Below are 24,379 nucleotides of genomic sequence, written 5' to 3' on the forward strand. Positions count from 1 at the left end.
GCTTATTATTCAGAGCATGTCTCAACACAGCATTCACAGGCTTGAAGACTATTTGTTTAAATAGGGGGGGAAAGCAGCAGATAAATCTATAGGTGTTTTTTATTACCCCATTCCCAACCAGTTCCTCTCTCATATTGTAACATCAGTAATTGATTGCACACATTAATTAACATGTAAGGTAGAAATTCTGCATTATGCATGATTTATTTTCCTATCTAGTTAGTAGCATTGTCTGCCGACCTTGTGCTTCTAGGACATTGGACTCGATTTGGGTCCACACATAAATGCCAATGTTCATTCCCCCGAAAGTTATTAATGTCAGATATGAAATGAGATTTTTGATTTCACCTGCTTACTAAACCACAAAAGCTGTTTTGAATGAGGCAGGCTTAAAAACACAGAAATCTGAAAATGATCAATTGCTGTATCTGATAGCATGCAACTATGTTCATTAGATGTAATTTAGCAGGAGAGAGAATGGCAATACTTTTATAACAAGTCTGGGTCAAAAAATGGCTGTTAATTAAAGAAGTCATGAAAAATGGGCATTGTGCATAAAATGTCCACCAGATATCCCACTTTATTATGATAGAAACCTGACCTGACAGAATGCCAAGTGGTATGATTTATTTTTTTTAACTAAATGTTAAATTGGAAAAGCTTCCCAATAATTTAACATTTTATGGTAAGAGATGAGCTAACATATACATACATGTACTAAACTTCCACACCAGCTCTAATGTGCACCTGGCACTTCTGCATTAGTAAACGGGACCAGTGTGAAGAGCTCTCCCCCACACAGAAGTGGACAGGGAAACCCTCATGAAAGAGATAGAATCATTGACTGAATGGATGCCTGTAGAAGCAGAACAACAGGCTAAAGGATAGATCTGGATCTAGCCACAGTTACATGTTTCTCACTCTTATCCAAGTTAGATTACTTCAATGTGCTTTGCATGGGGCTGCCTTGAAAGACTGCTCGGAAACTTCAGCTGGTGAATAACCCAACAGCCTGTGAATTGACAGGTGCTGCTCACTATTTTGATCACACAAACACCAATGTGACATCATCATCTTTCCTTGACTGCTGATCCATTGACTGATTTTCCAGGGGAAGTACGCCACCACCAGAGAGGGAGGCAAAGGAGGAGGCAGGTTTGCAAAAAAGCAAGGACAGAAACCTTGCATATGCTAATTTACATGCATACACATTTAGAAACAATTCCTATAATTTACATAGAAATACAATACTTCTCACTATAGTGGGAAAGACTGTGGCCAGGAGACTTCATCATTCTGCTGCACAAGTACAAAGTACTGATGGTCCACTTTAAGGCCCTATCCTCTCTTCTTAAGATTGTTTTGTTTATTTGTAAACCACATTTGAATCAGGCAGTCCTTCAAACAGGGAACTCCTTCAATCAAAGGATGGTCCTCTGACAGCCCTTCAATTAGAGGATTGCCATATATACAACAGGACACATAGCCATCAGGGAGACACTTGTTAATTATTAATATATTTAGAGATCAGGCCTTTCTGACCATCATTTGGGGGAAGAGAATGGGTTCCATCTTCCCTGTTGCCCTGGGAACTGCCTTGCACAGGGTGGCCCAGTGAACTTCATAGCTTCCAAAAATGACTCAAAAGTTAGGAGCAAAGGAGTCAGGACAATGTAACCAAAAAGTTTGTAATCCTCAATCCATTGCTAGATGCATCCCATGGACCAGTGTTATCCAATTAAATTATCAGGAGGGTGGAGTAACCTAAGTGTAACCTTTCGGTTTTCATTCCCTCTGACCCATTGGCCTATTGAGAAACAGAGTCATAGGCATTATCTCAGTGTTGTTTACTTTTTTTAAAAAAAATGCTTTTAAATTGTGAGTTATTTCTAGACCAAATGCATCCAGCTTTGCCTTCTATCCATTGAGTTGCATTAAAGAGCCATCTGCTATCAGAATTTTTTTGCATCCATGAAGGTACTTACCGACCACAATAATAATAAAGCAGAATGGTTTAGGTAAAAGAGGCTGAGAATTAGCTCTACATGCTCTGACTTTTAGCTCTTAAAAAGACTTTTTCGTCAATAGCATTTCGTAGGCATGTATTAGAGGGGAGGAATCTAAGCTACACAACTGCTGTTCAAGTCAGTGGGAGTCAGGCAACGAAAAACGAATGCAGTGCTTTAAGGGAAAAACAACCAATACTTATTGCTCACATACAGTGGACACTTTTCAGACCTAAATATCTTACCCATTCTTACTGTTGTTTAGTTCCCACAGGAGGATCATTAGTTACTTTTATGGCTTTAATCACTTGCCAAATTTGACATTTCGAAACCAGGTCCCTTTCCTACCTCTGGCATTTTAAAAATGGTGTTCTGAGGTGGGGGTGGGGGGAGGGGGGACTGAAGATGGAAACCAAAAGAGTAAGCAGCCATTTTTCTCTCAACATCAACCTTCCCGATATTTTGGACCATCATTCTTGCTATCTTGACCCATTCCAATCAAGGTTTAAGTCCTAGCTATGGGACTGAATTGGCCTCGGTGCCCAAGATGGATGACCTTTATTGAGAGAAGGACAACCCTGTTATTCCCACTGGATCTTGAAGCAGCTTTTGATTACATCGACCATACTATGCTACTCAACTAGCTCTGTGAGATTGGTATGGGGGGGGCACTGCTTCACAGTGGTCCCAGTCCTAGCTCCAGGGTCAGTTTCAGAGGACAGCATTGGGTGATTATTTCTCAGCCACCTGTAATTTGTGCTGCAGAGTACCATCCTCTCCCAAATGATATTCAACATATATATTAAGCCATTAGGAGTGGTCAGGGGTGAGGCATCATTAGTACACCGATATTACCCAACTCTGTTTTTCTGTGACATCTGAATCAAGAGTAGCTGTACAAACCCTGGACCGGTGCCTAGACTCATTTGTGGTATTAGAGTCTGAATCCTGGCAAGAGAAGATTGGTGGGTGGGTGGTTCCCAAGACCAGATAACTGGTCAACTACCTACCTTGGAGAGGGTCATACTGCTCTTTGTACATGCCATATAACAGTTCCATTATCTTCAAACTTGGCTAAAAGTACTCACTTTGCTTTTTTCTAAAATGGCACGTGATTGTACAACATGATGGTAGGGGCTCTTAGGTAAATCTGAGAGTGTATATTGAGAACGCTGTCCAAAAATGTAAAATATAGAAGCTTTTGATTGTATGCCTTCAAGGGAGGGGGGGGACACATTGGAAAGTCTATCCCAAGACTTTTAAGACAAGGTGAGTCAATAAATAAAAATGAATAAACAAAAATATAGCAGTCCTGGAATCTTCTTTTTATCTGGTGCTTTCCATATTACTTGGCTAGCAAGATCCAAGGAAACTAAGGGAGCAGGGGACCTAACCCTACAGCAAGTGTGAAACTGGGGTGTGCTGGATCTTGGCCAGTTCCTAGAGCAGAGTCTGCTGGGAGCCTCTCTAAGTCACCCTGAGCTTTCTCAAAGGAGAGAAGGATATAAGTAAAACAGATAAACTGTGCTATCTAGGTTGCTAGTCAAAACTGGATAGGATTCAGTCTATGCCTACATAATACCAGTCTCCATAATGCCATGCTGTACTTTTCATGAGAGGCTGTTTTTTAGGCTCCCTCAGGATTCTAAATTTAGGGATATTTTGACTACTTACGCTTGCTTAGTTCATTATTCCCACACCATACTGAATCTGGAGGGATTTTCATTAGAAGTGTTTAATAAAATATGTGGCTTCCCACCCATTATTTACATATTTTCTTATTGGCCCTGGTCTCCTTTCCATTTTCCCCTCTTCACACACTAGCTGAAAACAGCATCCCACTTACTTTGGAGGAGTCCACTGAAATCAAAGGTTCTGTTCTAGAAAAAGTGGGCTGTGGATTGTGGCCTCTGTGGTTTTAAATATAAAGCTACTAATAAATCCTCGAAATCCTGCAGCATAAGATACTCATTACAGGAAAACCAAAAATCTGTAGTGATGGTGTTTACATCACCACTTTTTTTATTAAAACAAGCAGCACACACAAACAAAATGGAAGAAGCGTGTTTGTTATTGGTTTTCAAATAAGCTTCCAATATGATGGCTAAAATTTGATCATAAGCTAAGGGGAAAGTTCTTTTTGCCATCTTTTTTTATTTGGGGAGGGCAAAAAGAATTGTTCATATAAGTTTGAAATGTCTCATTGTCTAAAGAAAGGCAATTCGTTGTTCACTTTCTGAGACACAAAGGTGCCATTGTCCTCAATCTTATTCTCTCACACCAGAATATCCTACTGTTCATTTTTTAAAAAACAAAACAAAACATAAATGACAACAAAAAATTCAGCTACTCTATAATCATGGATCTTTATGCTTAGCCAAATTCCTTTTTCAACTATATTACGGTAGCTTCTTGATTCCCATTACCATCTGAATAGTCCTGAAACAAAATGGCTTGTTTGCATGACCAGGAATACCCAAGATTGTTTCAGAAGCAGTTGGTTCCAGTTTATTATCCCTGTCTACAAGGAATTACAGTTGCTTGAGCCACAGATGAGCATTTGTCTTGGGACATTTTCAGGTCACTGTTTTCACAGAAGGTAATTGGGGGTATGGATCAGAATAATATGGACCAGTGATAACAGCCCAGGTAGAAGAGAAAGATGAAATAATTGCTCATCTCTGAATTTAAATATGTTGAGTTAACTCCCCAGATTTATGAGTTCTTTAAATTTCCTTCTCCTACAAACAGCCTATAGTTCACCTTTAAACACATAATAAAGCTGGTGACCAAAGTGAGCTCAAGGCTTGTTGTGACAAGAAAAAATAATATGTAAAGTGTCCAACCTCTCGTTCTTTATTCTGCTTAATCATCATCAACCACACCATCAGTATTATTTTTTTAAAACCCACATCTACACAAGAAATACCAGATTTACCTAAGCACTGGCTGTACATAGTCTATATCCTATGGGGTTCCATGGCATGGAGTTCCATGGCATGGAGTGTTCCCACTGTCCATTCTTTTGCAAATCATTTTATGTAAGACGTAATTCTTTTATTTGAGGATGTTTATGGGGGATTTGCCAGTGAATGCAATAATTGCATATTTAAATATTTAGGACAAATGACAGGATCTGATTTTATTTTATTAAGTTCTTCATATCCTATGACAATGGGAGAAAAGAGAAAAGAGCTAATTGTTGTGCAGACAAAAGGCAGACTGGTTTCCACCCTTGGTATCTCCAGACATAATATCTGAAGCAAAGGGGCTAAGCATGAGAGATGAAAGAGTCACAGCAAGTAAGGCTCAATGATACTGGTCTATAGGGACTATTATGAATCTGCCTAGTGTGCAAATCTCAGAGGGACGCAGTACTGACCTTTGAGGGACACAGTTTTCATACAGATTATTTTTCGTTGTATCTTATACATTTCTGATAACATTTCGCTTTCATTTTATATTTTGAAGAATTTTATCATTTTTGAAGTAATTCAAATATTAGAATTGGGTTTTTTATGTAAGAGTGAGACTGGAGTGAGATTGGAGGTTATGTAATATGCATAAAAAGTGAAAATGCACTTTATTTTAAATCTTATAGCTGCATCTTAATCTTATGTAGAAAATGTATTCATTTTAGTGGTGAACTGTGGCTGATAAAAAAAAATGACCATCTGGAGTTCAATACTGCAAACAAAAAGCAAAGGAGCAAGCGAAGCAAGAAGGGTTCTTCCTGAAATACCTTTCTACACTGAAAGCAACAGAAGAGCATGAATATGACTATACTGTTGTTGAAACTAGCACTGAATGCGGCGCTCCTACTATATATGATATAAAAGCTAAGACAAAAGTTTCACAAAGCTGAGATGTTTCTGAAAAACACACAGACGAAAAAGAGGATGCAAAGAAAATTGACATTACTGCAAAGTCTGCAAACAAGGATGGTACTGTGCCTGACTTGAATTACCCTGCTAGCTGGCCTAACTATTGCAGTGACAAATCATGACATCTTATAATACAATGGCATTTCCGTGCGCTGCTCTGGTTCACCAGAAGCGGCTTAGTCATGCTGGCCACATGACCCGGAAGCTGTCTACAGACAAATGCCAGCTCCCTCGGCCAATAAGGCTCAACTCAACTCATTTTATTTCGGCTTTAAACCCATAAACATAACAACCAAAAACAGAAACAGAACATCACAGACTGGTTTACAATTGCTAACAATAAAATAGCATAAAAAAATACTCAGGTGAGTAGAATATGATAAAAGTTAAATTAAAATTTCAAACTGTATATAGCAAACCATTGCGTTTCTTAAGTGTCAGGACTGAGGTCAGAAATTCTGCCCTATGTAAAGCAACAGAAGAGCAAGGTAAGTCTCTTCCAAATACCCCGGTAATTTTTGAATTAATGGAAGTAGTAAAGTCTTTCGGGCATCGGAATACAAGGGGCAGACAACCACTATATGGTGCAAGGATTCAATCGAGCGGTAATCACAGGCACATAAGACTGAAACTTGGCCCCCAGAAAATCTGTGAAAAAGAACGTTTGAAGGGAAGACATTAAACCGTGCTTTAATAAAAGCAAAATGGTGACTAGCAATAGAAAGAGTTGATAGATAGGCAGGTGTTTGAAGTGGGAGCCAGTAAGGCGAGATGAGTGCCGCAGCCCCAAAGTCGTCCGTGACTGGACTTAACAGTCAGGGGTCCCTTTACCTTTATAATACAACATGGACCATAGCAAGTTGCCTCACGTGATTTTCCCAAAGACTAAAAAAACCAAAAGACTTTCTCCTGTATATGATTATCATTATTTATTAAATTTGCATACTACCCTTCATCCAAAGATCACAGAGTAGTTCACAACATAAAAAATATAAAATGAGAACATAAAACACATAATAAAAACAAACAAACCAACAGTCATCGTCCCCCCCCCCAAAAAAAATTTCATTTGAAAAGCCATAGAATGTAAATCAACTAAAGTAAGGTTACCAGACGTCCCCGTTTCCCGGGGACAGTCCCCGGATTTACAAATCAGTCTCCAAACAAAATGCATTGGAGTTGAAAAGGGTCCCCGGATTCATTGGGAAAAAAGTATGGTAACCTTAAACTAAAGACCTAGTTACAGAAAAAATAGTTTTCACATGGTGCCTAAAGATATGTAATGAAGGTGCCCAGCAAACCAACACAGAAAAGACCCATTCTCATATTGCCACCTTCTGGACCTCTTGTGGAGGAGGCAAATGAGGAGGGCTTCAGATGATGATCGCAGGGTCCAGGTTGGTTCATATGGGAAGAGGTGAAGAAATGTGTCATCAATGGTTGATATATTCAAGCTCAAAATATGTGGGTTGGGAGTTTTTTGTTTTGTTTTTTTGCTGTAAGTTGTTCAACAACAACAAAAAGCTGCATCAACTCTACAATAAATAGGTTCAAAAGAGTGGAAGAAAAATTGCCGCAATTCTGTCTTCACAGGAGAGGAATACTGACCATTTAGAAAACTATCAGGTTTGGGGAGAAACTTGAATTGTGCTTATCTAAAGGAAAAACAATTGATGGTATTAACCAGCAGAAAATTAGGCAAGAAGAACAATATTAGTGACAAATCTTGGAATGCTTGATTGCTTTGCTCAGAGTTCTTGGCATGCAAAACTTGGCATTCTGTGTTACAACTAAAAAGTTGTGCAGTGCTAGCAATGGATTGGTTTTTAAGTTTGTAGAATATCTAGCCCTTTTTGACCATATAATGAATGAACATTTGCGCAAATCAATAAACAATGGCTCACTTCCTAGGAAAAGATATCCAAAATGAGCTTATACAGCTTCTAACAGGTGCTACAAAGCAGGAAGTTTTAGAGGAGACTAGGTGCCTTTATGACAGAAACTCTTATTGGACTGCTTGAGCAGCTGGGATTACCAATTGAGAATCTGTGTGGCCAGGGCTATGATAATGGGAGTAACATGAAAGGCAAAGAAATGGTCTACAAAAGAGAGTCCTGGACATAAACCCACATGCCTTTTTTGTGCCCTGCAATGCACACTTTTTAAACTTAGTCAATGATGCTGTCTTAGATACAGCCATACAATCTGTGGAAGAGAGATTCCAACAGCTATAACAATATACTGTAGTTCCCTATTTGGTTTCCTGTATAATATATACAGTATCAAAAAAACCCTACTGTAATCCACTTAATCCTGCAAGAATTTGGAAAAACCATTGATGCACAATGGAAACAAAGATATTGATATGGAAGATCAGTGCTGTGAAATTATAGCAATAGCTCAAAGACTTCCAAAGTCTATGATGCCATAGGAGCACTTCTCTTTCATACCCTCCAACATTTCTCCAATGGAAATAGGGACATCCTATTCCATAAGGATAATTTTACTATTTATATCCCACACATCTCACTGGGTTGCCCCAGCCACTCTAGGCAGCTTCCAACATATATATATATATATATATATATATATATATATATATATATATATCTAACATTAAAATATTTAATGTGATATATATATATATATATATATATATCACATTAAATATTTTTAAAAAAACTTTGCTATACAGGATTGCCTTCAGACGGCTCAGAGGTCAGATAACCCCATAACCTCCAACATTTCTCCAATGAAAATGGGGACCTCCTACGGAAAGGTGGGACCATCTGGGATCAAATCAGAAACCATTATGACTTCTCTAAATCAGGGACGTCCCTGGAAAATAGGAATATTTGGAGGGTCTGCTCTTTGTGCTATAATGTGCCTAATGTTCCTTTAGTAAACCCAGTTTTTCAAAGCTCAAACTTATAAAAATTAACATACCCTCAGCAGCGTTGCCAAAGAGACTAGTTGGCCTGGCTACTATATCAATTGAACATGCCTAAGCATTAGCACTTGATGTGAAGGAATTGGTGACAAAATTTGCAAAGGAGGAGGCACGCAAAGTGAGATTGTCATGTGCCTGAAACTTTTAAGAGACTTAGATTTTTACATCACAACGCACAAGATTATTCAAAATGATTTGTGTGCTAAAACATTTTCTTTTGCATTTGAGAAAGGTAATCTAAGATTGTTGAATTACTTATTCTTGTAATTTAAATTTAGCAGTTTCAGGTTTTGCGTGTTTCAGTTTTTTTCTACAAGACACGTGCTTTCGAAAGTTGAAGCTAGCAATGCTTTGCCAAGATACAAGCAGTTAGCCTTGCCTAGGTTGTGAAATAGTCTGGTACTGGCATTGTCTCTAGGCCTGCCGACCACTGACATGTGGCCCTCAGAAGGTTGCCAGAAGGGGCTATAGTTCTTGGACTGAAAAGGGTTCTGCACCCCTGCGCTAGCGAGCAGGGGCTTTAGGAACACATGGGGGAAAAATGAGTGAAGCAAACACAAATGAAATAAGACAATAATAATAATAATAATATTTATTATTTGTACCCCGCCCATCTGGCTGGATTTCCCTCTCATAGGTAATTTCATATAGAAAAACAGTTCGATTCCATTAACAGCCTTGTTAGCAGTCATGATTTAAAGCTGAAATTGGAACCCGTACTGAGGATGGATTCTGAGAACAGATTGCTATTGTGAGATAGATAGATGTGTAGTAGTTTTTTTCCCCCTTACCACATGGGCATCTGCCACAAATGATCAGCTTGCTACATGGTTCACTGTTGTGAACTACCACTTGTACATTATCTTATTTATTCACTCTTTGTCCTCCCAAACCCTGAAGTCTATTTCTCACATCCCTCCCAAAACCAACCCACCGGGTCAAGTCCTGTTCCTTGCGTCAAATAAGCTTCTTTTTGGTGCCACTTTAAGAACGTAAGAGGGAGCTTGTTTTTAAAGGACAGGTCAAGTACAAATCAAATCTGTACTCCAGCTGCCTGCAGTTTTACTCATCTGACTAAACTGCCCCTTGTCATTGCTGTTGGGACAAATTTCACTGGCCTTAGACTCTGATGCCTTTGTTTGAACACTTTGTGACTTTCAGCTCGTTCTGGGTGATGGTGCAGGCACAGCAAGTTGCGCAAACCAAGCTCCCCATTTTTACACAGATCAGTTAAAACTAGATGAATTAGATGGCAGCAAGAAAAATGTGTGTAAATAAAATAAATGCTTGGTTACATGGACGATTTCACAACCAGCATGCTACATTTTTTCCTTTTTAAAAAAAACATTAGATTACCGCTAAAACGGTTCCAATTCAAGATCAGGAAAGATAAACACTTTTTTGATTAAAAATAAAGCGGTAGAGTAATTTGATTATAGTTAGAATCAGATACTACATTCTGGAGGAGAACAATGTCTTTGAAACTATACAACTCACCAGCTGCATAACTGTGATTTGCACATTTAAAATGATAAATTTAAGGCTATCAATAGTAAATCAATTGCAGGTAGAGCTGATAAAACTGGAATAATTCATCATATTGCTATATTGAAAACACAAAGAGGACAGAGAAATAATGGAAGGTTTTGACATTAATTTCAAATCTGGTTTTAGGTTTTTCAAGGACAATCCTTTCTGCAAAAGTTTAACATATACGTAAAAAATAATCCATCAGCACATCTGATCCAAATATACTAATGATTTTTATTGGTCAGATCTTGAAAGCGAGGTTTATTTTAATAGAGTATGCATTAATTAACCCAACATGTACTATCTTTCAGCATATCTGGCCAAGTACTTTCATTTACACATGTTTATTGTGAAATGTTTGCATTCCCAACATTTGAAGCCCACACACAGATTATTTCATTCTTTTAGAGCACTTTGCAAAAGTTAAAAGAAGTTATTGTTTTTGATTAATACGTTTTTTGAAAGAAAGAAAAATGTTCCAAAGACCAGATGCTTAGAAGAAACACATTCTTCATTAAAACATCAGAGCTGCATTCATATGAAAATGAAGACCTTAAGCAGAAGTTAAACAGGGCTGACTTTTGATCACTAGGTATTCCACAGAGCGTGAACTTTGTCCACTGTTGCACACAATTCACAAGATATTTTTTTATAATAAAAAAAAAACACATTTTAGCAACTGATTTAATTCTATCAATTTTGTATGTATACCCACAGTAGATTCACAGATATGTGGAGTGGTGTGTTACAGATGGGAGTTCTAAAGCTGTGGTTGTCATCTTTTGATTAAGAAAAGGAAATGATTTCACTAAAAAGACATTCTCTCTTGTGTTGTTTTGTTTTAACTGAGTATGTACTTTCCACCAAACTGGACATATTTATTGAGTCTCATAAGTTACTTCACGGTTACCAACATCACTGTAATCTCAACAAACTATCTTTTTTCTTGCCAATTATCTAAATATCATAACTATAAAATATCTTAAAACATTCTCTGTAGTGTAAACATCTTAGCTACAAACTCTTAAGTGTAAACAGTATGATGCATCAGAATGATGTTAAGCGATGTTATAAAAACTGCTCTTAAAAACTAAACAAAAATGTTAAGCTTCCATCTGGTTTATGATTTTTCCACTGCAGAACTGCTGCTGTGTGCCAGTTTACTGAACCATGGCTTGCTAAAGAGATTGCTGGGGTCACAGAGAGAGAGAGAAAACAAAGAGGAGGACTTTAATGCTTGAGTTTTTCTCCCCCTTTCTCTTGTGTCACCCTGATACATCTCAGAAGGAATTAAGGGTAAAACACAGCATATATTACATTTTAATATTTTCAGGTTGTCTGTTGAAAGGATAAGCCTTTACACAAAGGTGTCATTTAAGTAATTGTGGTCAGCTCCTTTGTGGCAGTAGACCTGCATTACCATAACCAAACCAAAACTACTTTGTGCTGTATGTACAGGGTTAAAAATAGACAGTAAACTGAAGATGGGGTGGGGAGGGTAGTAACAACTCCCAGGCTCACTTTGAAAGCCCTTATTTGAGTCGAAGGGAATATTAATTTAGAAATCCTGAGGAGTTTTCCACTGATCCCAAAGACTAAGGGAAGCCACATAGCGTATTAAACTTTTCTACAGGGAGTTGTTAGAAGCAAATGTGATGCTTAAATAGTTTCAGGCAGAGAAATTGATTATCTAATGGCCCGATCCTAAGGCTTGCTGTGCTAGGGAATAAATCCATAGGTTGGAAGGGGACAGCTGCTGTGCCTGAGCAGAATCACAGACCATGACACTGTTTCAGGGACATTACTCAACACGGCAGGCTACTATGCCAGTGCAAACATTTAGGACTGGTTTGCCAAGCAAGCATGCTGCAACTGTAGGGGTATAAGGAGCTCCGATTTCAAACCTGGGACTCTAGAAGCTGGACCCATACACCTGACTTTCTGCACCATTGCCATCTGTCAGAAGAGAGCGTTGCTGAGCAGTTCTCTGTTGCCCCACTGCAGGTGGTCCAAAAGCTACAACACCACCAGGAGTCAAGGTGATACAAGGGACCAACGGGGTTCCTCATGGCCCTTTAAAGCCTGTTGGTTTGCCTCCAGGTCTCATGGCAGTGGAGATATGAGGATACTTGAGCTGTACTTCTCAGTTCCAAAGTAGTCACATTAACTGAGGGCCTCTCCACTAACTTCGAAGTAGGTCAGAGTGAATTATGGAAAAGAAGCATTCTCCCTACCCCATAAGATAATGGCCATGTCCGGACATAAACAATGGCTAACCATGCAGGAGTGAGCATCCATAGCATCCATTTCAATTCTCCCTGATGGTTCATGCTGAGAGGAAAGCAAACCTGATCCCTAGCTTAACATGACATCTGAACTGGGTTTGTGGTTTGCTTTGCTCCCAACAAACCACAAACTATAGCCAAGGTTTGTTCTTGATTCACTGAGACTGGTTTTATGGGGCAAAACACACTATGATCTCTGGCATGAACCTATCACTAAGCCAGGAACCATGGTTAGCTTTAGCATGAGCTGAAAGGTGCTGGGAGGAGCAAGGAGGTGGGAGCAGGTACCATTTCATTTGTGCATGGAAGTCTAATCCCCCTGATTAAAATATGCAGGTACATTACTGTAAACATATAGAGCTCACCAATCTAGCAAGTATATCCATGTGCTTGCTTATGCCTTCAAAACTGTACCGTGATGACTTTTCATTAAAACCAGGACTTCCACTGCCTCCAATGCAAGCACTCATGTATCAGTCTCTCTCATTCTCTCTCACACCCACCTTACATATTACTTAATGTGTGTCATTTTGTTTCCAGATGCTCCTCACTGGAACTTACTTGGAAGTGGGGACTGGTTTGTTTCGATATCAAGCTCATAATAATGGAGTGGTTTTCACAGGGTTTCCTCCAGATTTTATGTACCACAAAATGTGCATCCATTGTGTATCAAAAGAAGAGTTTACATGGTAGAATCTTCTTATGTCATAAGACCTCTCTGGCCACAAAATTATTTTTTTGTCTTCCAAGAGGAAGAGGAAGGATACTGTTTTCATGGATCACATTTTTTCTGTTTGCAGCTTTTTAAAAGGCAGCACCTGCATAAGAAAGCTTTTTTTTGTTCTCTTTTAACCAAGCAGAGGAATCATTGTACTTATGGAAATATTTATTTCTATGTACACTGTTCCAAACTCAGAATTAGTGTGGGCCCCCATCGACCTAATAGGCTAAGAACACATCAGACTACACTAGTGAAATACAGGGCAATATTGCCTTACCTGGGACATATAGAAAGTTGTGGTCTTAGTAGTCTGTACACATGATCAGGAGGAAAAACGTCATCTATGAAAATCCTGGTTCAGACAATAATTTAAAGCAGGTTGCTCAATCACTCTGCCTCAGTTTTCCCATCTGTGAAAACAGGAAAATAATGAAGTAGAATAAACCATAAAAACAGAGGCAGCAACTGGTGATCACTTAAGAACCTGGTAACAGTTCCACTGTGATGGCAACTGTTTTCTGATCATATGACTTTCCATACTTTCAAATGAAACTAGGGCTTTTTATGACAATGAACACTGAGCACAACGAAAGAAACCTTTGCCTTGGATCCTTGTTTTGGTAGGTCTCTACAACATAACACTGAGGGGAGGGGGCGGGCTACAACAGTCCCACCCTGCAACTATCTGCAGTCCCAAAAACCTACTAGTTGTAGCTTTCCCCCACCATTTTGTGAAAACATCTGCAACCTACACAAGCCAGTCAAAACAGCTGAATAGGAAGCATTAGGACCCCCTCCACAAAATACATTTAAAGCAGTATTGTGCCACTTTAAACAGCCACGGCTTCTCTCAAAGAATCCTGGGAAGTGTAGTTGGTTAAGGTTGCTGACAGCTGTTAGGGAACTCTAGGAATTGTACTTCTGTGAGAGAAGATGGGAAGTTTCCTAACAACTCACAGCAGCTTTAACAGATTATGGCTCCTGGGATTATTTGGGATTACTGTTTAAAGTGGCATGATACTGCTTTAAATAAGTATAGTGTATATGGGGCCTGGGTTAGAAATATTATCCACTACTGATATACTGGGATGCCATCCTAGAATTATTTAAATGCAAAAATGGCCCTGATTTACATTTGCAATTGATTAAATATTATTCACATCCACACCTGTCACTGCTAATGCAGAAAATGCAGGATCAAACACACCATGAGAAGTTTTGCCACATTACCTCTACTAAAGTCAGTTTACATTATTTCAATGTGGCCCCCAAAAATATTGTTTGTGGCCAATCCAGAACCTATTTCATGAACTGCCAAAGTACCTTTTACTAATTTGTGTAGTACACGAGCTTTCCTTTTTCATAATAGATTTTAAGGTCACATTCTTGAAGATTTGCTGAGAGCAAATTTCAAACTGTGTGTTGCATTGCAATCTGCAGTTCACAATCTTAGTTAATTATATGAGCCATCTAGTCAAGGAACAAAACAACAGCAGCAACAACACTTGACAGAACGGATCAAAATGTGTGTGTGTGTGTGTGTGTGTGTGTGTATGAATATACAATTAGAATTTGTGCTGTGTTGGTTACTTCTAAGAGCTATGTGCTATTGTTTGTACTCCTAATTGGATGACTAACTGACCGACACAGCAGAAATTTTGAATTGTATACTCACGTTGTCATTCAACTTGCTCTTTGCACAATCATTGGATAGCAACGCAACACATCCAATCGGAACACAGCTCCACGCCATTCACCCAGCCAATCATAGCACAATGAATTGTAACATTTCAACAAAATCAAGAAGTATTCACTGGAGAAAATCTGCAGACAACTGTGGAATGATATCCCTGTGATCTGCTTGGAGATATGTCACCAAATGAAGAAAAGCAACATTTAAAGTATTTCAGCACTACTCTAAATAGCTGATTCCTGTGCATCATAATATGGAGAATGGAGCTTCTGCACCTTAATTGTGCAGAAGAAGACTAGGACCTGGAAAAGGCCAGGGTTCAAATCCCCACTTGGCTATGGGTGACCTTGGAAGCTGGTCACTGTCTCTCAAACTAAACTACCCCACAGGGTCATTGTGGGGATTAAGCGAGAAGGGGAAAAATCATATACGCCACCAGTAGGATATAAATACAAGAAATCAATCAATAACAAAGTGGCTTGTTTGTGTACTAAGAAGGATGTGAGCTGAGGCTCATTGTGCTGGGTTTGTGATTCTGTGGCTTCTTCTATTTTCTTTTTTAAAAAAAATATCTCTCACAGAGCTTTGTTGGCCTCTTTCAAGACGCCTCTGGTGTGAAGCTTGACTATAACACTCCTCTGCATTAGTGCTGCCAAAGTCCCAGTTCTGGGGATGTTCTCCCACTCTGCGTAGGCTTCTAAATGTCATGGAATGTGGCTTTAAGCAAGACAGCATGTATATGCCCACAAGGAAAGTGTACAGGTGTGTTACAGCAATGTGTGCTTTGCAAGGAAATCATAATCCCATACCACTAAGGTAGTAGGATTGTCCTTTAGTTCTCCTTTTTAAATAGCCCTGTCTCCACAAGCCATACTTTAAAAATGCCACTTGCACAGCAATTTATGGTGTAAGCCTAACCATGTCCTCTTAGAGGGAAGTTCTATTGAATTCACTGTGGCTAATTCCCAGCAAAGTGGGGTTCCAATCTGAGCCCTTTCCACTGTGCAAAGTTATCCCATTTGATCTGGGCATTTAGTTTTCAGACTAGAACACATGCCTATCATTTTTATTTCTTGCTCTGAGCCTGGAGCAAGCAAGGGAGCAGCTTTCAGTTACTTATGTCCATTGACTCATCATTTTAAAGCTTTTATTATGGGTAAGGGCCTCAAGACCTGGAAGTGGCCTGGGCCTCTATGAACATTTGAAAGGTCCTGGCTGCAGACTACCTGCATGAAACTCATTCACAGACTGCAGTTTGGGAATCGCTGAGCAAGTTCATAATGGTTTAGCTATTTAGAGGACACTTGGTTGGAATGAAAAACAAGCTCTTGTATTAGCCCATGACAGCCACTGCACTCTAAACTGGCCAGAGTGGATAATTCCTCCTCCAAGTAATCCAAACTCAGAGACATGCAAAGGAGCCAAACCCCAAGGATAGCAAACGTTGATGAACCTAATCTCCTTATTCCAATAACCAAAATCTATCTAACATGTCACATGTGTCCAAAGTCATTGGGTTGAGAACAAAATGTAGTTATTACAAATGAAAAAGCCTAGGAAAGCCATAAGCTCAAAGAGATGAACAAAAAAAACCCCACTTTTTGAAATGACACCAGCTAAATGGCCGCAGGACAGAGACAAACAAAGTTCTGCAAGCTGTACACCCGGAAAACAAAGGCTTCCTATTTCGGTTGCAAATAATTAGGCATAAATCTGGCTGGGTACTCCTCTTTCTTTAATCGCTAATAAAGTTTGAGCGAAGCTATTTTTTGCAGTGTTCCTTTCTGTATCACTATTGTCAGCTTCAAATCTCAAACGCAATTGGAGTTATAATTACATTTTAAAAAATAGCATTAAAATGACATTAAGGGCTGTAATTGGAACTTCTTGTCCTTATGCACAGAACTTCTAAGATTAGCACTGGGGATCCCACATATTTCACTTGGTATATGCCATATTAGATAGCCAGATAACATATTGTATCTGGCTATCTAATATGTTAGAATATTTGTTTCAAGACTAGGCAACTACCTCCATTCTCTTAACTCCCCTGGTTCACCCCTTGGTTTCCTACGTTAAAAAGAAAAGGAGTATTCCTCTGGAATAACACTGGCTTTAGCATGAGCAATGCTGATGTTACATCAATATAAAGTGATAACACAAAGGGTGCATTGGGTGGAATGCAGACTATGAAAAGAAATTTTGGATGATGGGACCATAGGCTTTACAATCCCCCTCAAGCAGACAGCTCTAAAAACTATTTTTAAAGGTCATAAATTAGGTAGTCTCTTAAATGTAATTCAATCATCTACTTTTAAAGTAGCTAGATTCTATTAGTTGTCCCTTGCATTTTACAAAAACAGAGCTCCATTAACATTATTCACTTACAGTTTCCATCTATGAGTAGATATTCTGTTCAACCAGCTTTAAATAGATTCTTTCCCCCCCTCTCTTCTTCTGAAATTGCTATTAAGCATATTTTTACTGCAAGGGCAAAGTAGGCATAGGATTATGCCTGACTCCATGCAAAGGATAGATTTTCAGCAAGCAGAACTGCATTCCTATGAAGTAAAAATACTCGATATAAGCCGATTGTTTCTATCCTTGCTCAGTAAGGACTCTTCTCTGATCTTCAGAATTACACGCAGGTAGCCTAGTAAGGATGAACATGACTGCTCTGTTACTGCACAATGCAACCAGTTTTCTCTCCTTTCAGAGTTTAGATTTAAAGAATTTAAAGTATTGCTTGGGAGTTCTCAGGGTGGGGTGTGTGCGTGTGCGTGTGCAGTTATCCCATAGTCACTAGCTTCATAAAACCCCTACAAGCTTCAACCCCAGACTTTGCAATAAAATGTTGCTTCACCAATAGCAATCCTCAACTGGGAACTGACATCCCTAGTAGACTGAAGACAAAATAAAATAAATAAAATAAACACTTGTCTCTGCACAGTCAAAATTCAGTTGTTTCAATTTTGTTATCCCAAGGTTGCTACTCTGTGATAACAACCTCTGTCTAGATAAACAAAGAATTCCAACCATACATCGCCTTCCTGTTTGTCTTAAGTCAATGGGTCAAACAATGTTGTGTGAAAGCAATTAGCACACACATGTTTTGTTATGTAACAGATACAGATGGGAGAGAAATTCAACCCTATTCACTTTTAAAGGCAAACCTACCTAATCTGTACTTTCTGAAACCATTCAAGAACCAGAATACAGCCACCCTTCAAAATGTGCACTTCTCTGAATTTTGCAAGGGAATTCTCCAGTCAAGCAGCATGTACCAATATGCATATACAAGGCTAAAGTGTGCATAAAAATGCATGTAGTAATTTAAAACAATATGCGGAAATGCATTGTATTATGGCAAACTGCTCTGCAAAAATGGGTATATTTGGCAAAATTACATAGAGAAATGTGTATATTGGGAGAAATTTACATTGGAATGCAGATAAAGAGTGGGAAAGGTGATGTGGAAATGTGGAGAATGGAAGTTAAAAGTGGGGAATGAGAAACAGAGAGAATCTGGTAAAGGATTGTCACAGACAAGCCTGAGCTGCATGAACAATACAAGGGGTCAGAACAGAGAATTCAACCCTCTCTCCTCTGCCATGGTCCCAACAAAATTTTCCACCCCCAGCTGCTGTTTATATCAGGAAATAAGCCTCCTTTTGTTTAAACAGCATTGGCTGCTTTTTAACGAAACATGTACACATCCCCTGCATCCACACAATCCTCAGTCAAGGAATAGCCAAGGTAGCCCCCCCCCACCCTCCGAAAATATAGGCTGCAATCAGAATATTCTGGATTAGACACCAGTCTTACTGAAGAAATTGACATGGAACGGTCCAGCCAAAGGAGTTGGCGGCAATCCAATTTGCAAACACACCACGTAACCTAGGTTTAATGTTGTTTTGGCAATCCAATTTGAGCTTCCAAAAGACCAACTTCCACATTATACGCTTGTACTGAGTTGGCATGTAGTCTGGCTTCTTGGAATTGTGGGGACTGGGCAAAATGAAAACACAATTGTAACTGGCCCAGAAAGACACAAATTATGAGCGCTTGGGGCTCCAGTACCTGATGATATGATGGCATATTTTACCACTTATTAATTTGTACCTTAATTAAATTATTATTATTTTATGTACAAGAAACACAATCATGTTCAGCTGCTCTAAAATAAATAAATAAAAAGCCTGTCTTCTCGTGGGTGGGTTGGAAAGCACTGAGTCCCCCACCCCCTTTCCATTTTGGTTCCCATTGTTTTAATTCTTTATATTGCACACATGTGTTCTCACAGCGCGGCACACTTAGTTATCGGAAACATCTGGGGTGCCCATGCTGTGGAGGAGGTCAGCTCTGCTTCTACTCTAACTGCCTGTCTTTATTAATTTATTAAGCTCGGATTTGCTGGTGGTACAGTCTTGGAACACTGTTGGAGGGCATAGGTTAGATTCAGTAGCAATTCTCCCCAAGCGCAAGCATAAATAGGACTGTTTGAATTATAGGGAAAGCCTCTTGTTTCTTGAGGAACCACAACACAGGGAACTTTAACTGATGCAGAAATATGAGCACAGGGTTTTTGAATGGCATGGGTCCGAGTGATTTGTAAAGTGATGTGAAGTGTCTATGTGGAGACCCTACAAGTCTGTTACTTAAAAATAAAAATGTGATCCAGATAAAGATGGAACAAGCTCTGACATGGACTTATATTATTCAAACACTCTTGCACCTTTCTGTTTGAATAGAATGCTAATAGTTTATTTTGACATTGCCTTCAACAGCAGAGCACTTCAGTACTGTTAAGTTCGCACAATCCTTTCAGTAAGTTAAGTAGATGGAGTCGGTTCAGTAGATCAAGGTACTATAGTTCCTCTTCCCTTTGCATCATTGTTGTGAAGTACTAACTATCCCCTTGCATTGAGTAAGATGTTTCAGCAGTGTTCTTTAGCTTTAGGCCCCCAGATGACATTGAACTACAACTCCCATCATCTCTAGGGGATGATGGGAATTTGAGTTTACTCCACTGAATATGTGAATTACTATTTAGCTTCAGCTATTTGCAAGAGGGTTAACAGTTTCTGTGCCTTAAACACTATCTATAGTACACAATGCATTAAATCACTTAAGGGGAGTGCCCTACTTCAAGAGAAAAAAATGGGAATGTTAAGTACTGTCAATAGAATAGAACCACTGCAAATGTTGAATGCTTTGAACATGGTCTTTAAAACAAAACGAAACAAAACCTAGTTTTCAGCTTAATCCTGTTGCTTTTAAAAGGTTTGAGTTTCAAGAGCCTGCTTGGGCTACAAAGACAAAGGCAGTAATGTAAAAAGTTATGCAAAGTCCCCTCTTTTGGAAACAATTTGTCTGTACATAAAAAACAGAGAGAGATGGAATTAAGCCGTAAATACTCTAGGTATAAACACAAACAGCTTTATTGCAGGTTTTTCCAGAACTCCCAAAGACTCCCAAGACTGATTCAGGGAATAATTATGGTATGGAAACGTCATGCAATTTTTGTCACTGATCTTTTCCATGCAAAGTCAGTTTCCATGTGTATTCAATTCAAGGTTCAAAATTGAAGACTTATGTGGGGGGGAGGAAAAGAATCATAAGTGAAAAATGGAAAACATTGCCATGGGGCACAGCCCAATTCCCATATGAAATGCTGATCAACTAATCATAACAGCACTAAGCAAAAAGTTATTATACAATTAGTTGCTGGTAGCCTACAAAGGGGGCAATCTATTCACTCATCAATTGAGCTGCCCCACAGGCTTTTTCGTGGTCCAGAGAAGATCACTGATGAATGTTATGGCCCAGATGACATATTAAACACAAATACAGTCCAACAGTACTTTCAGAATATATATTTGAAAGCTTCAAATGGGCACAGTTCCCCCTAAGGACACAACTTCTATGACCTCACCCTCAGATATCAGCTTTCTGAGGACCCTATCCACCAAGATCATCACTATCAGATGCAGTGTGGCGAACTTAAGATTTAAAGTTATATCAAATGATGTGAACACTTCAACACACACACACACACACACACACCCCAGTTTTAATATGATGCCATAAAGTCTGAGTTCACATCTACTAAGGGTGTAGGATCTGACCCTTTGAGCCCTCATGTCTCCTGATTTGATTTAAAACAAACTAAAAACACTGTAGATTGCCCATTGTGTGTTTATTGTATGGAACATCACAACTGAAATGTATTCTGCTGGTTTTACTTCTGTTGAACTTGTTTCTGCTGTTGTAAAAGAACTATCAGACCACTGTTACACATGTTGCTCTTGTTTTTATTATTAATAATTGATGCTATTAATAATAATTCAATTTACATCCACCCTTCCTCCTGGAGACCTGGTTTGTACCATGAAGTTCACAATCTGGGGTGTTGTTGTTGTTGTTGTTTTAAATCAACTTTGTAGTTCCAAGAGCCAAGATCCACCAAAACCTTAAACGTCAGAAGCATTACTTTGCTCTTGCTTTGCAAAAGTAAAATTTAACTTAACCATTTTGAGTGCTTAATTTAATCTACAAAGCCATTTTTCTTTTCTGCTCCAGCACAGAATACGTTGTGGGAAGGATGATTTGCCCTATTAATCTAAAGTTGATTTTCTCTCCAGGATTATGGAGAATATGGACCGCTTCCGTTCTCTGTGAGACAAGTTTAACTTTCCTTCCAAATTCTCTCCTGTATTAACAACATTTGTATGGAACACCATAGATGCAAGAAAGGTTGAAATAGACTTCTTATTGCCATGTTTTAAAACACCCACAGCCGACATCTGACTCCACCCCCCCAATCCTTGGGAACAGGTTGGAATGAAAACATATCTGTGACCCAAACTGTGTGCAAATTTTCTCCAATGTTTTAATTTGTTAGCAAGTACAATTGTGAGGAACGACATTTGAGGTGGGAAACGGAAGAATATCTTTTGAGGAACATGGGAATTTGCCATATAGAGGATCAGACACTTGGTCCCATCTACGTGGCTCAGTACTGACCACACTGGCTGGGAGCAGCTCCCTGGTGTTTCAGACAGGAAGGAATCCCAGCCCTACTTGGAGATGCCAGGGATTGAAATGGGACCTTCTGCATTCAAAGCAGATGCCCTACCATTGCGCATTGGCCCTTCCCCTCTGATGGATTTTCTACTAAAAACAATAGCTCCCAAACTCTCTCCGCAGGAGAGAAAAGCAGTTGGGGGAATGTTCTTAGTGGAAAAGCCACTAAAATCCTCCTTCCCATCTCCCCATTCCACTCTAGAGCGTTTCATGGCTGCATTTTGCAATAAAACACAATGTCGGAGACAAACTACATGCAACTGAGTGTCATGTATAATTTGTGGTTTGATGAGGAATGCAGAGCACCCAAAGAGCAACACTACAGTGTTGATACAGGCTGCAAGTGAGGAGTATAAGTGGGACATGGGAATTTGGCTTGCCCTTAACAACCTTGGACAACTTTCCCGTGAGCTTGTGCTGGAAGGATTGCAATTCCAGGCAGTCATCTAAAAACAATACAGGTTTGCAGTGCAGATATACCCCCCCAACCTATTTTACATTCTATGCTGAAATCTAAACCTAAATCATTACTATTATTTATTAAATTTATTAGTTCCTTTTTGCCATGGCAACTCAAAACAACTTACAATATTTTAAGCAAAAACAAACAAACACATACATACATACATTAAAATAAGCATTTACAAAATAATAATCTGCCATTCTATGCTCAATTAAATACTTTTGGTCACTGTGGGATTTTCTTTTGAACAAGAATCTGCTGCAAATCTAAGACGTGTTCCTTACCAATTGAATTTTTAACGAAATATGGGCTATGAACAGGAGCACTACACTACAATGTAGAGTAGGTGGGGGGGTCACACTTGAACCTATCACTGTGTACAAAACCAAAAGTTTAAATTGTGTGATTGAGCAGGACAAATATGAAACTATGGAAAACACATTGGCAAAAAAGCAGAGTGGCATGGCATGTGTTTTCACACCCAAATACACATATGGTGTGCTTTGGAGCTTGCATCACAAGGAGGCGTGTGAACCCTCAGATGTAAAACATGTGTGTTGGACCAATTAATCGTTCTCACCATTAAAAAAAACACATTTTTTCAAGCCTGGGTTAAATAATATGTTTAGGGTTTGCACTGAAAGGTTTTTTTATTCTCCAAGAAGGAAATGCCCTACAAACAATCAAATATTAACCAAATTTCTCTAGTTAGATGGAATATGTCCTCATCAATGAAAGAAGCCAATTTAATTCAGTAGCTCAAAACTAATGCTGTACGATGCAGCCAGCTTATAACTTCTGGAGCATATTAGCTTCATCAACACCCCAGATGTTGCACGGGAAAGATAGTTCTCATTCTCAACAATGTGGCAAGTGGTAAATTTAGAAAACTCCAAATTAATTCAGGAGGCTTCCACTGCAGATCAGTTTCTGGGCTATCTTTGCACAATACACAAGTGACCTGTGGGGAACCAGAACAAATACAAAGACTGGGGCCCATCCAGACTGGTGTTTCATTTACAGTTGCATTCTTCAGTCATTGTACATTGATGATTAATTTATTCTGCTTTAGTCTGTTCCTCGGTGGTGCCCCCAATCCTACACACTATTGGCGTTCAGAGAGGTTACAGAGGGACAAAAGTGGGGTCAAAAATAAACTAGAACATTTATGATTAAAAAATTAATAAGAATTGGGATTTCAGTAGGAAGTTACTGGATGTGCACTGATTGGAAGTGAAACAGTGTGACTACCCCAAATGTTAAAGGGCACAAACAGCAATGGAAGTGGGATTGTGTGTGACCACCCCAAGTGCAACATAAGAACAATCTTCAACCATGATAGTTTAATGAGCACAAATTAGCAATAAAAGGGATATCTGGAGGAGCCCTAGATACACAAACAAGTATTAAGGGGATTCAAGTGGGCCCATGAAACAAAACGTGTAAAGTGCTTCTGATCAGGATAGCATTCCACTCCAGGAAGGATGCTGCCTTATACTGAGTCAATATCCAGTTTGATATTGTCTACAGTGACTGGCATCAACTCTCCAAGGTTCAGGCAGGGAGCCTCTCCCAGCGCTACCTGAAGAAGCCATTGGAGATTGAACCTGGGACCTTCTGCATGCAAAGCAGATTCCAGCCCACCCAGCATGGTCAGTCCTTATTGGATGGCTGGGTTGGGTGGTTGGGACATGAACTGTTGATTTGTCCATTGATTTCAGTGGGTGGTTCTCACTTCTGTTCATGGGAACATCTAAAAAT

At 39.2% G+C, this 24,379-nt stretch overlaps 1 protein-coding gene across 4 annotated transcripts in view; it reads right to left on the reverse strand.

Moving 5' to 3' along the window:
* The window catches only part of ZNF536 (zinc finger protein 536), a 446,856-nt gene that overhangs the window by 308,158 nt on the left and 114,319 nt on the right, over positions 1-24,379 (reverse strand). For 2 of the 4 annotated variants that reach the window (XM_033156683.1, XM_033156686.1), the window contains exon 1: positions 13,654-13,780. The exons of the other annotated variants lie outside the window; for them this stretch is intronic. The gene's annotated coding sequence lies outside the window, so the exon portion shown is untranslated. Of the gene's footprint in view, positions 1-13,653; positions 13,781-24,379 lie in introns of those variants that run through there. 4 annotated transcript variants of the gene reach the window in all.

This window comes from Lacerta agilis, chromosome 8, assembly GCF_009819535.1.
Source record: "Lacerta agilis isolate rLacAgi1 chromosome 8, rLacAgi1.pri, whole genome shotgun sequence".
Taxonomy (NCBI): Eukaryota; Metazoa; Chordata; class Lepidosauria; order Squamata; family Lacertidae; genus Lacerta; species Lacerta agilis.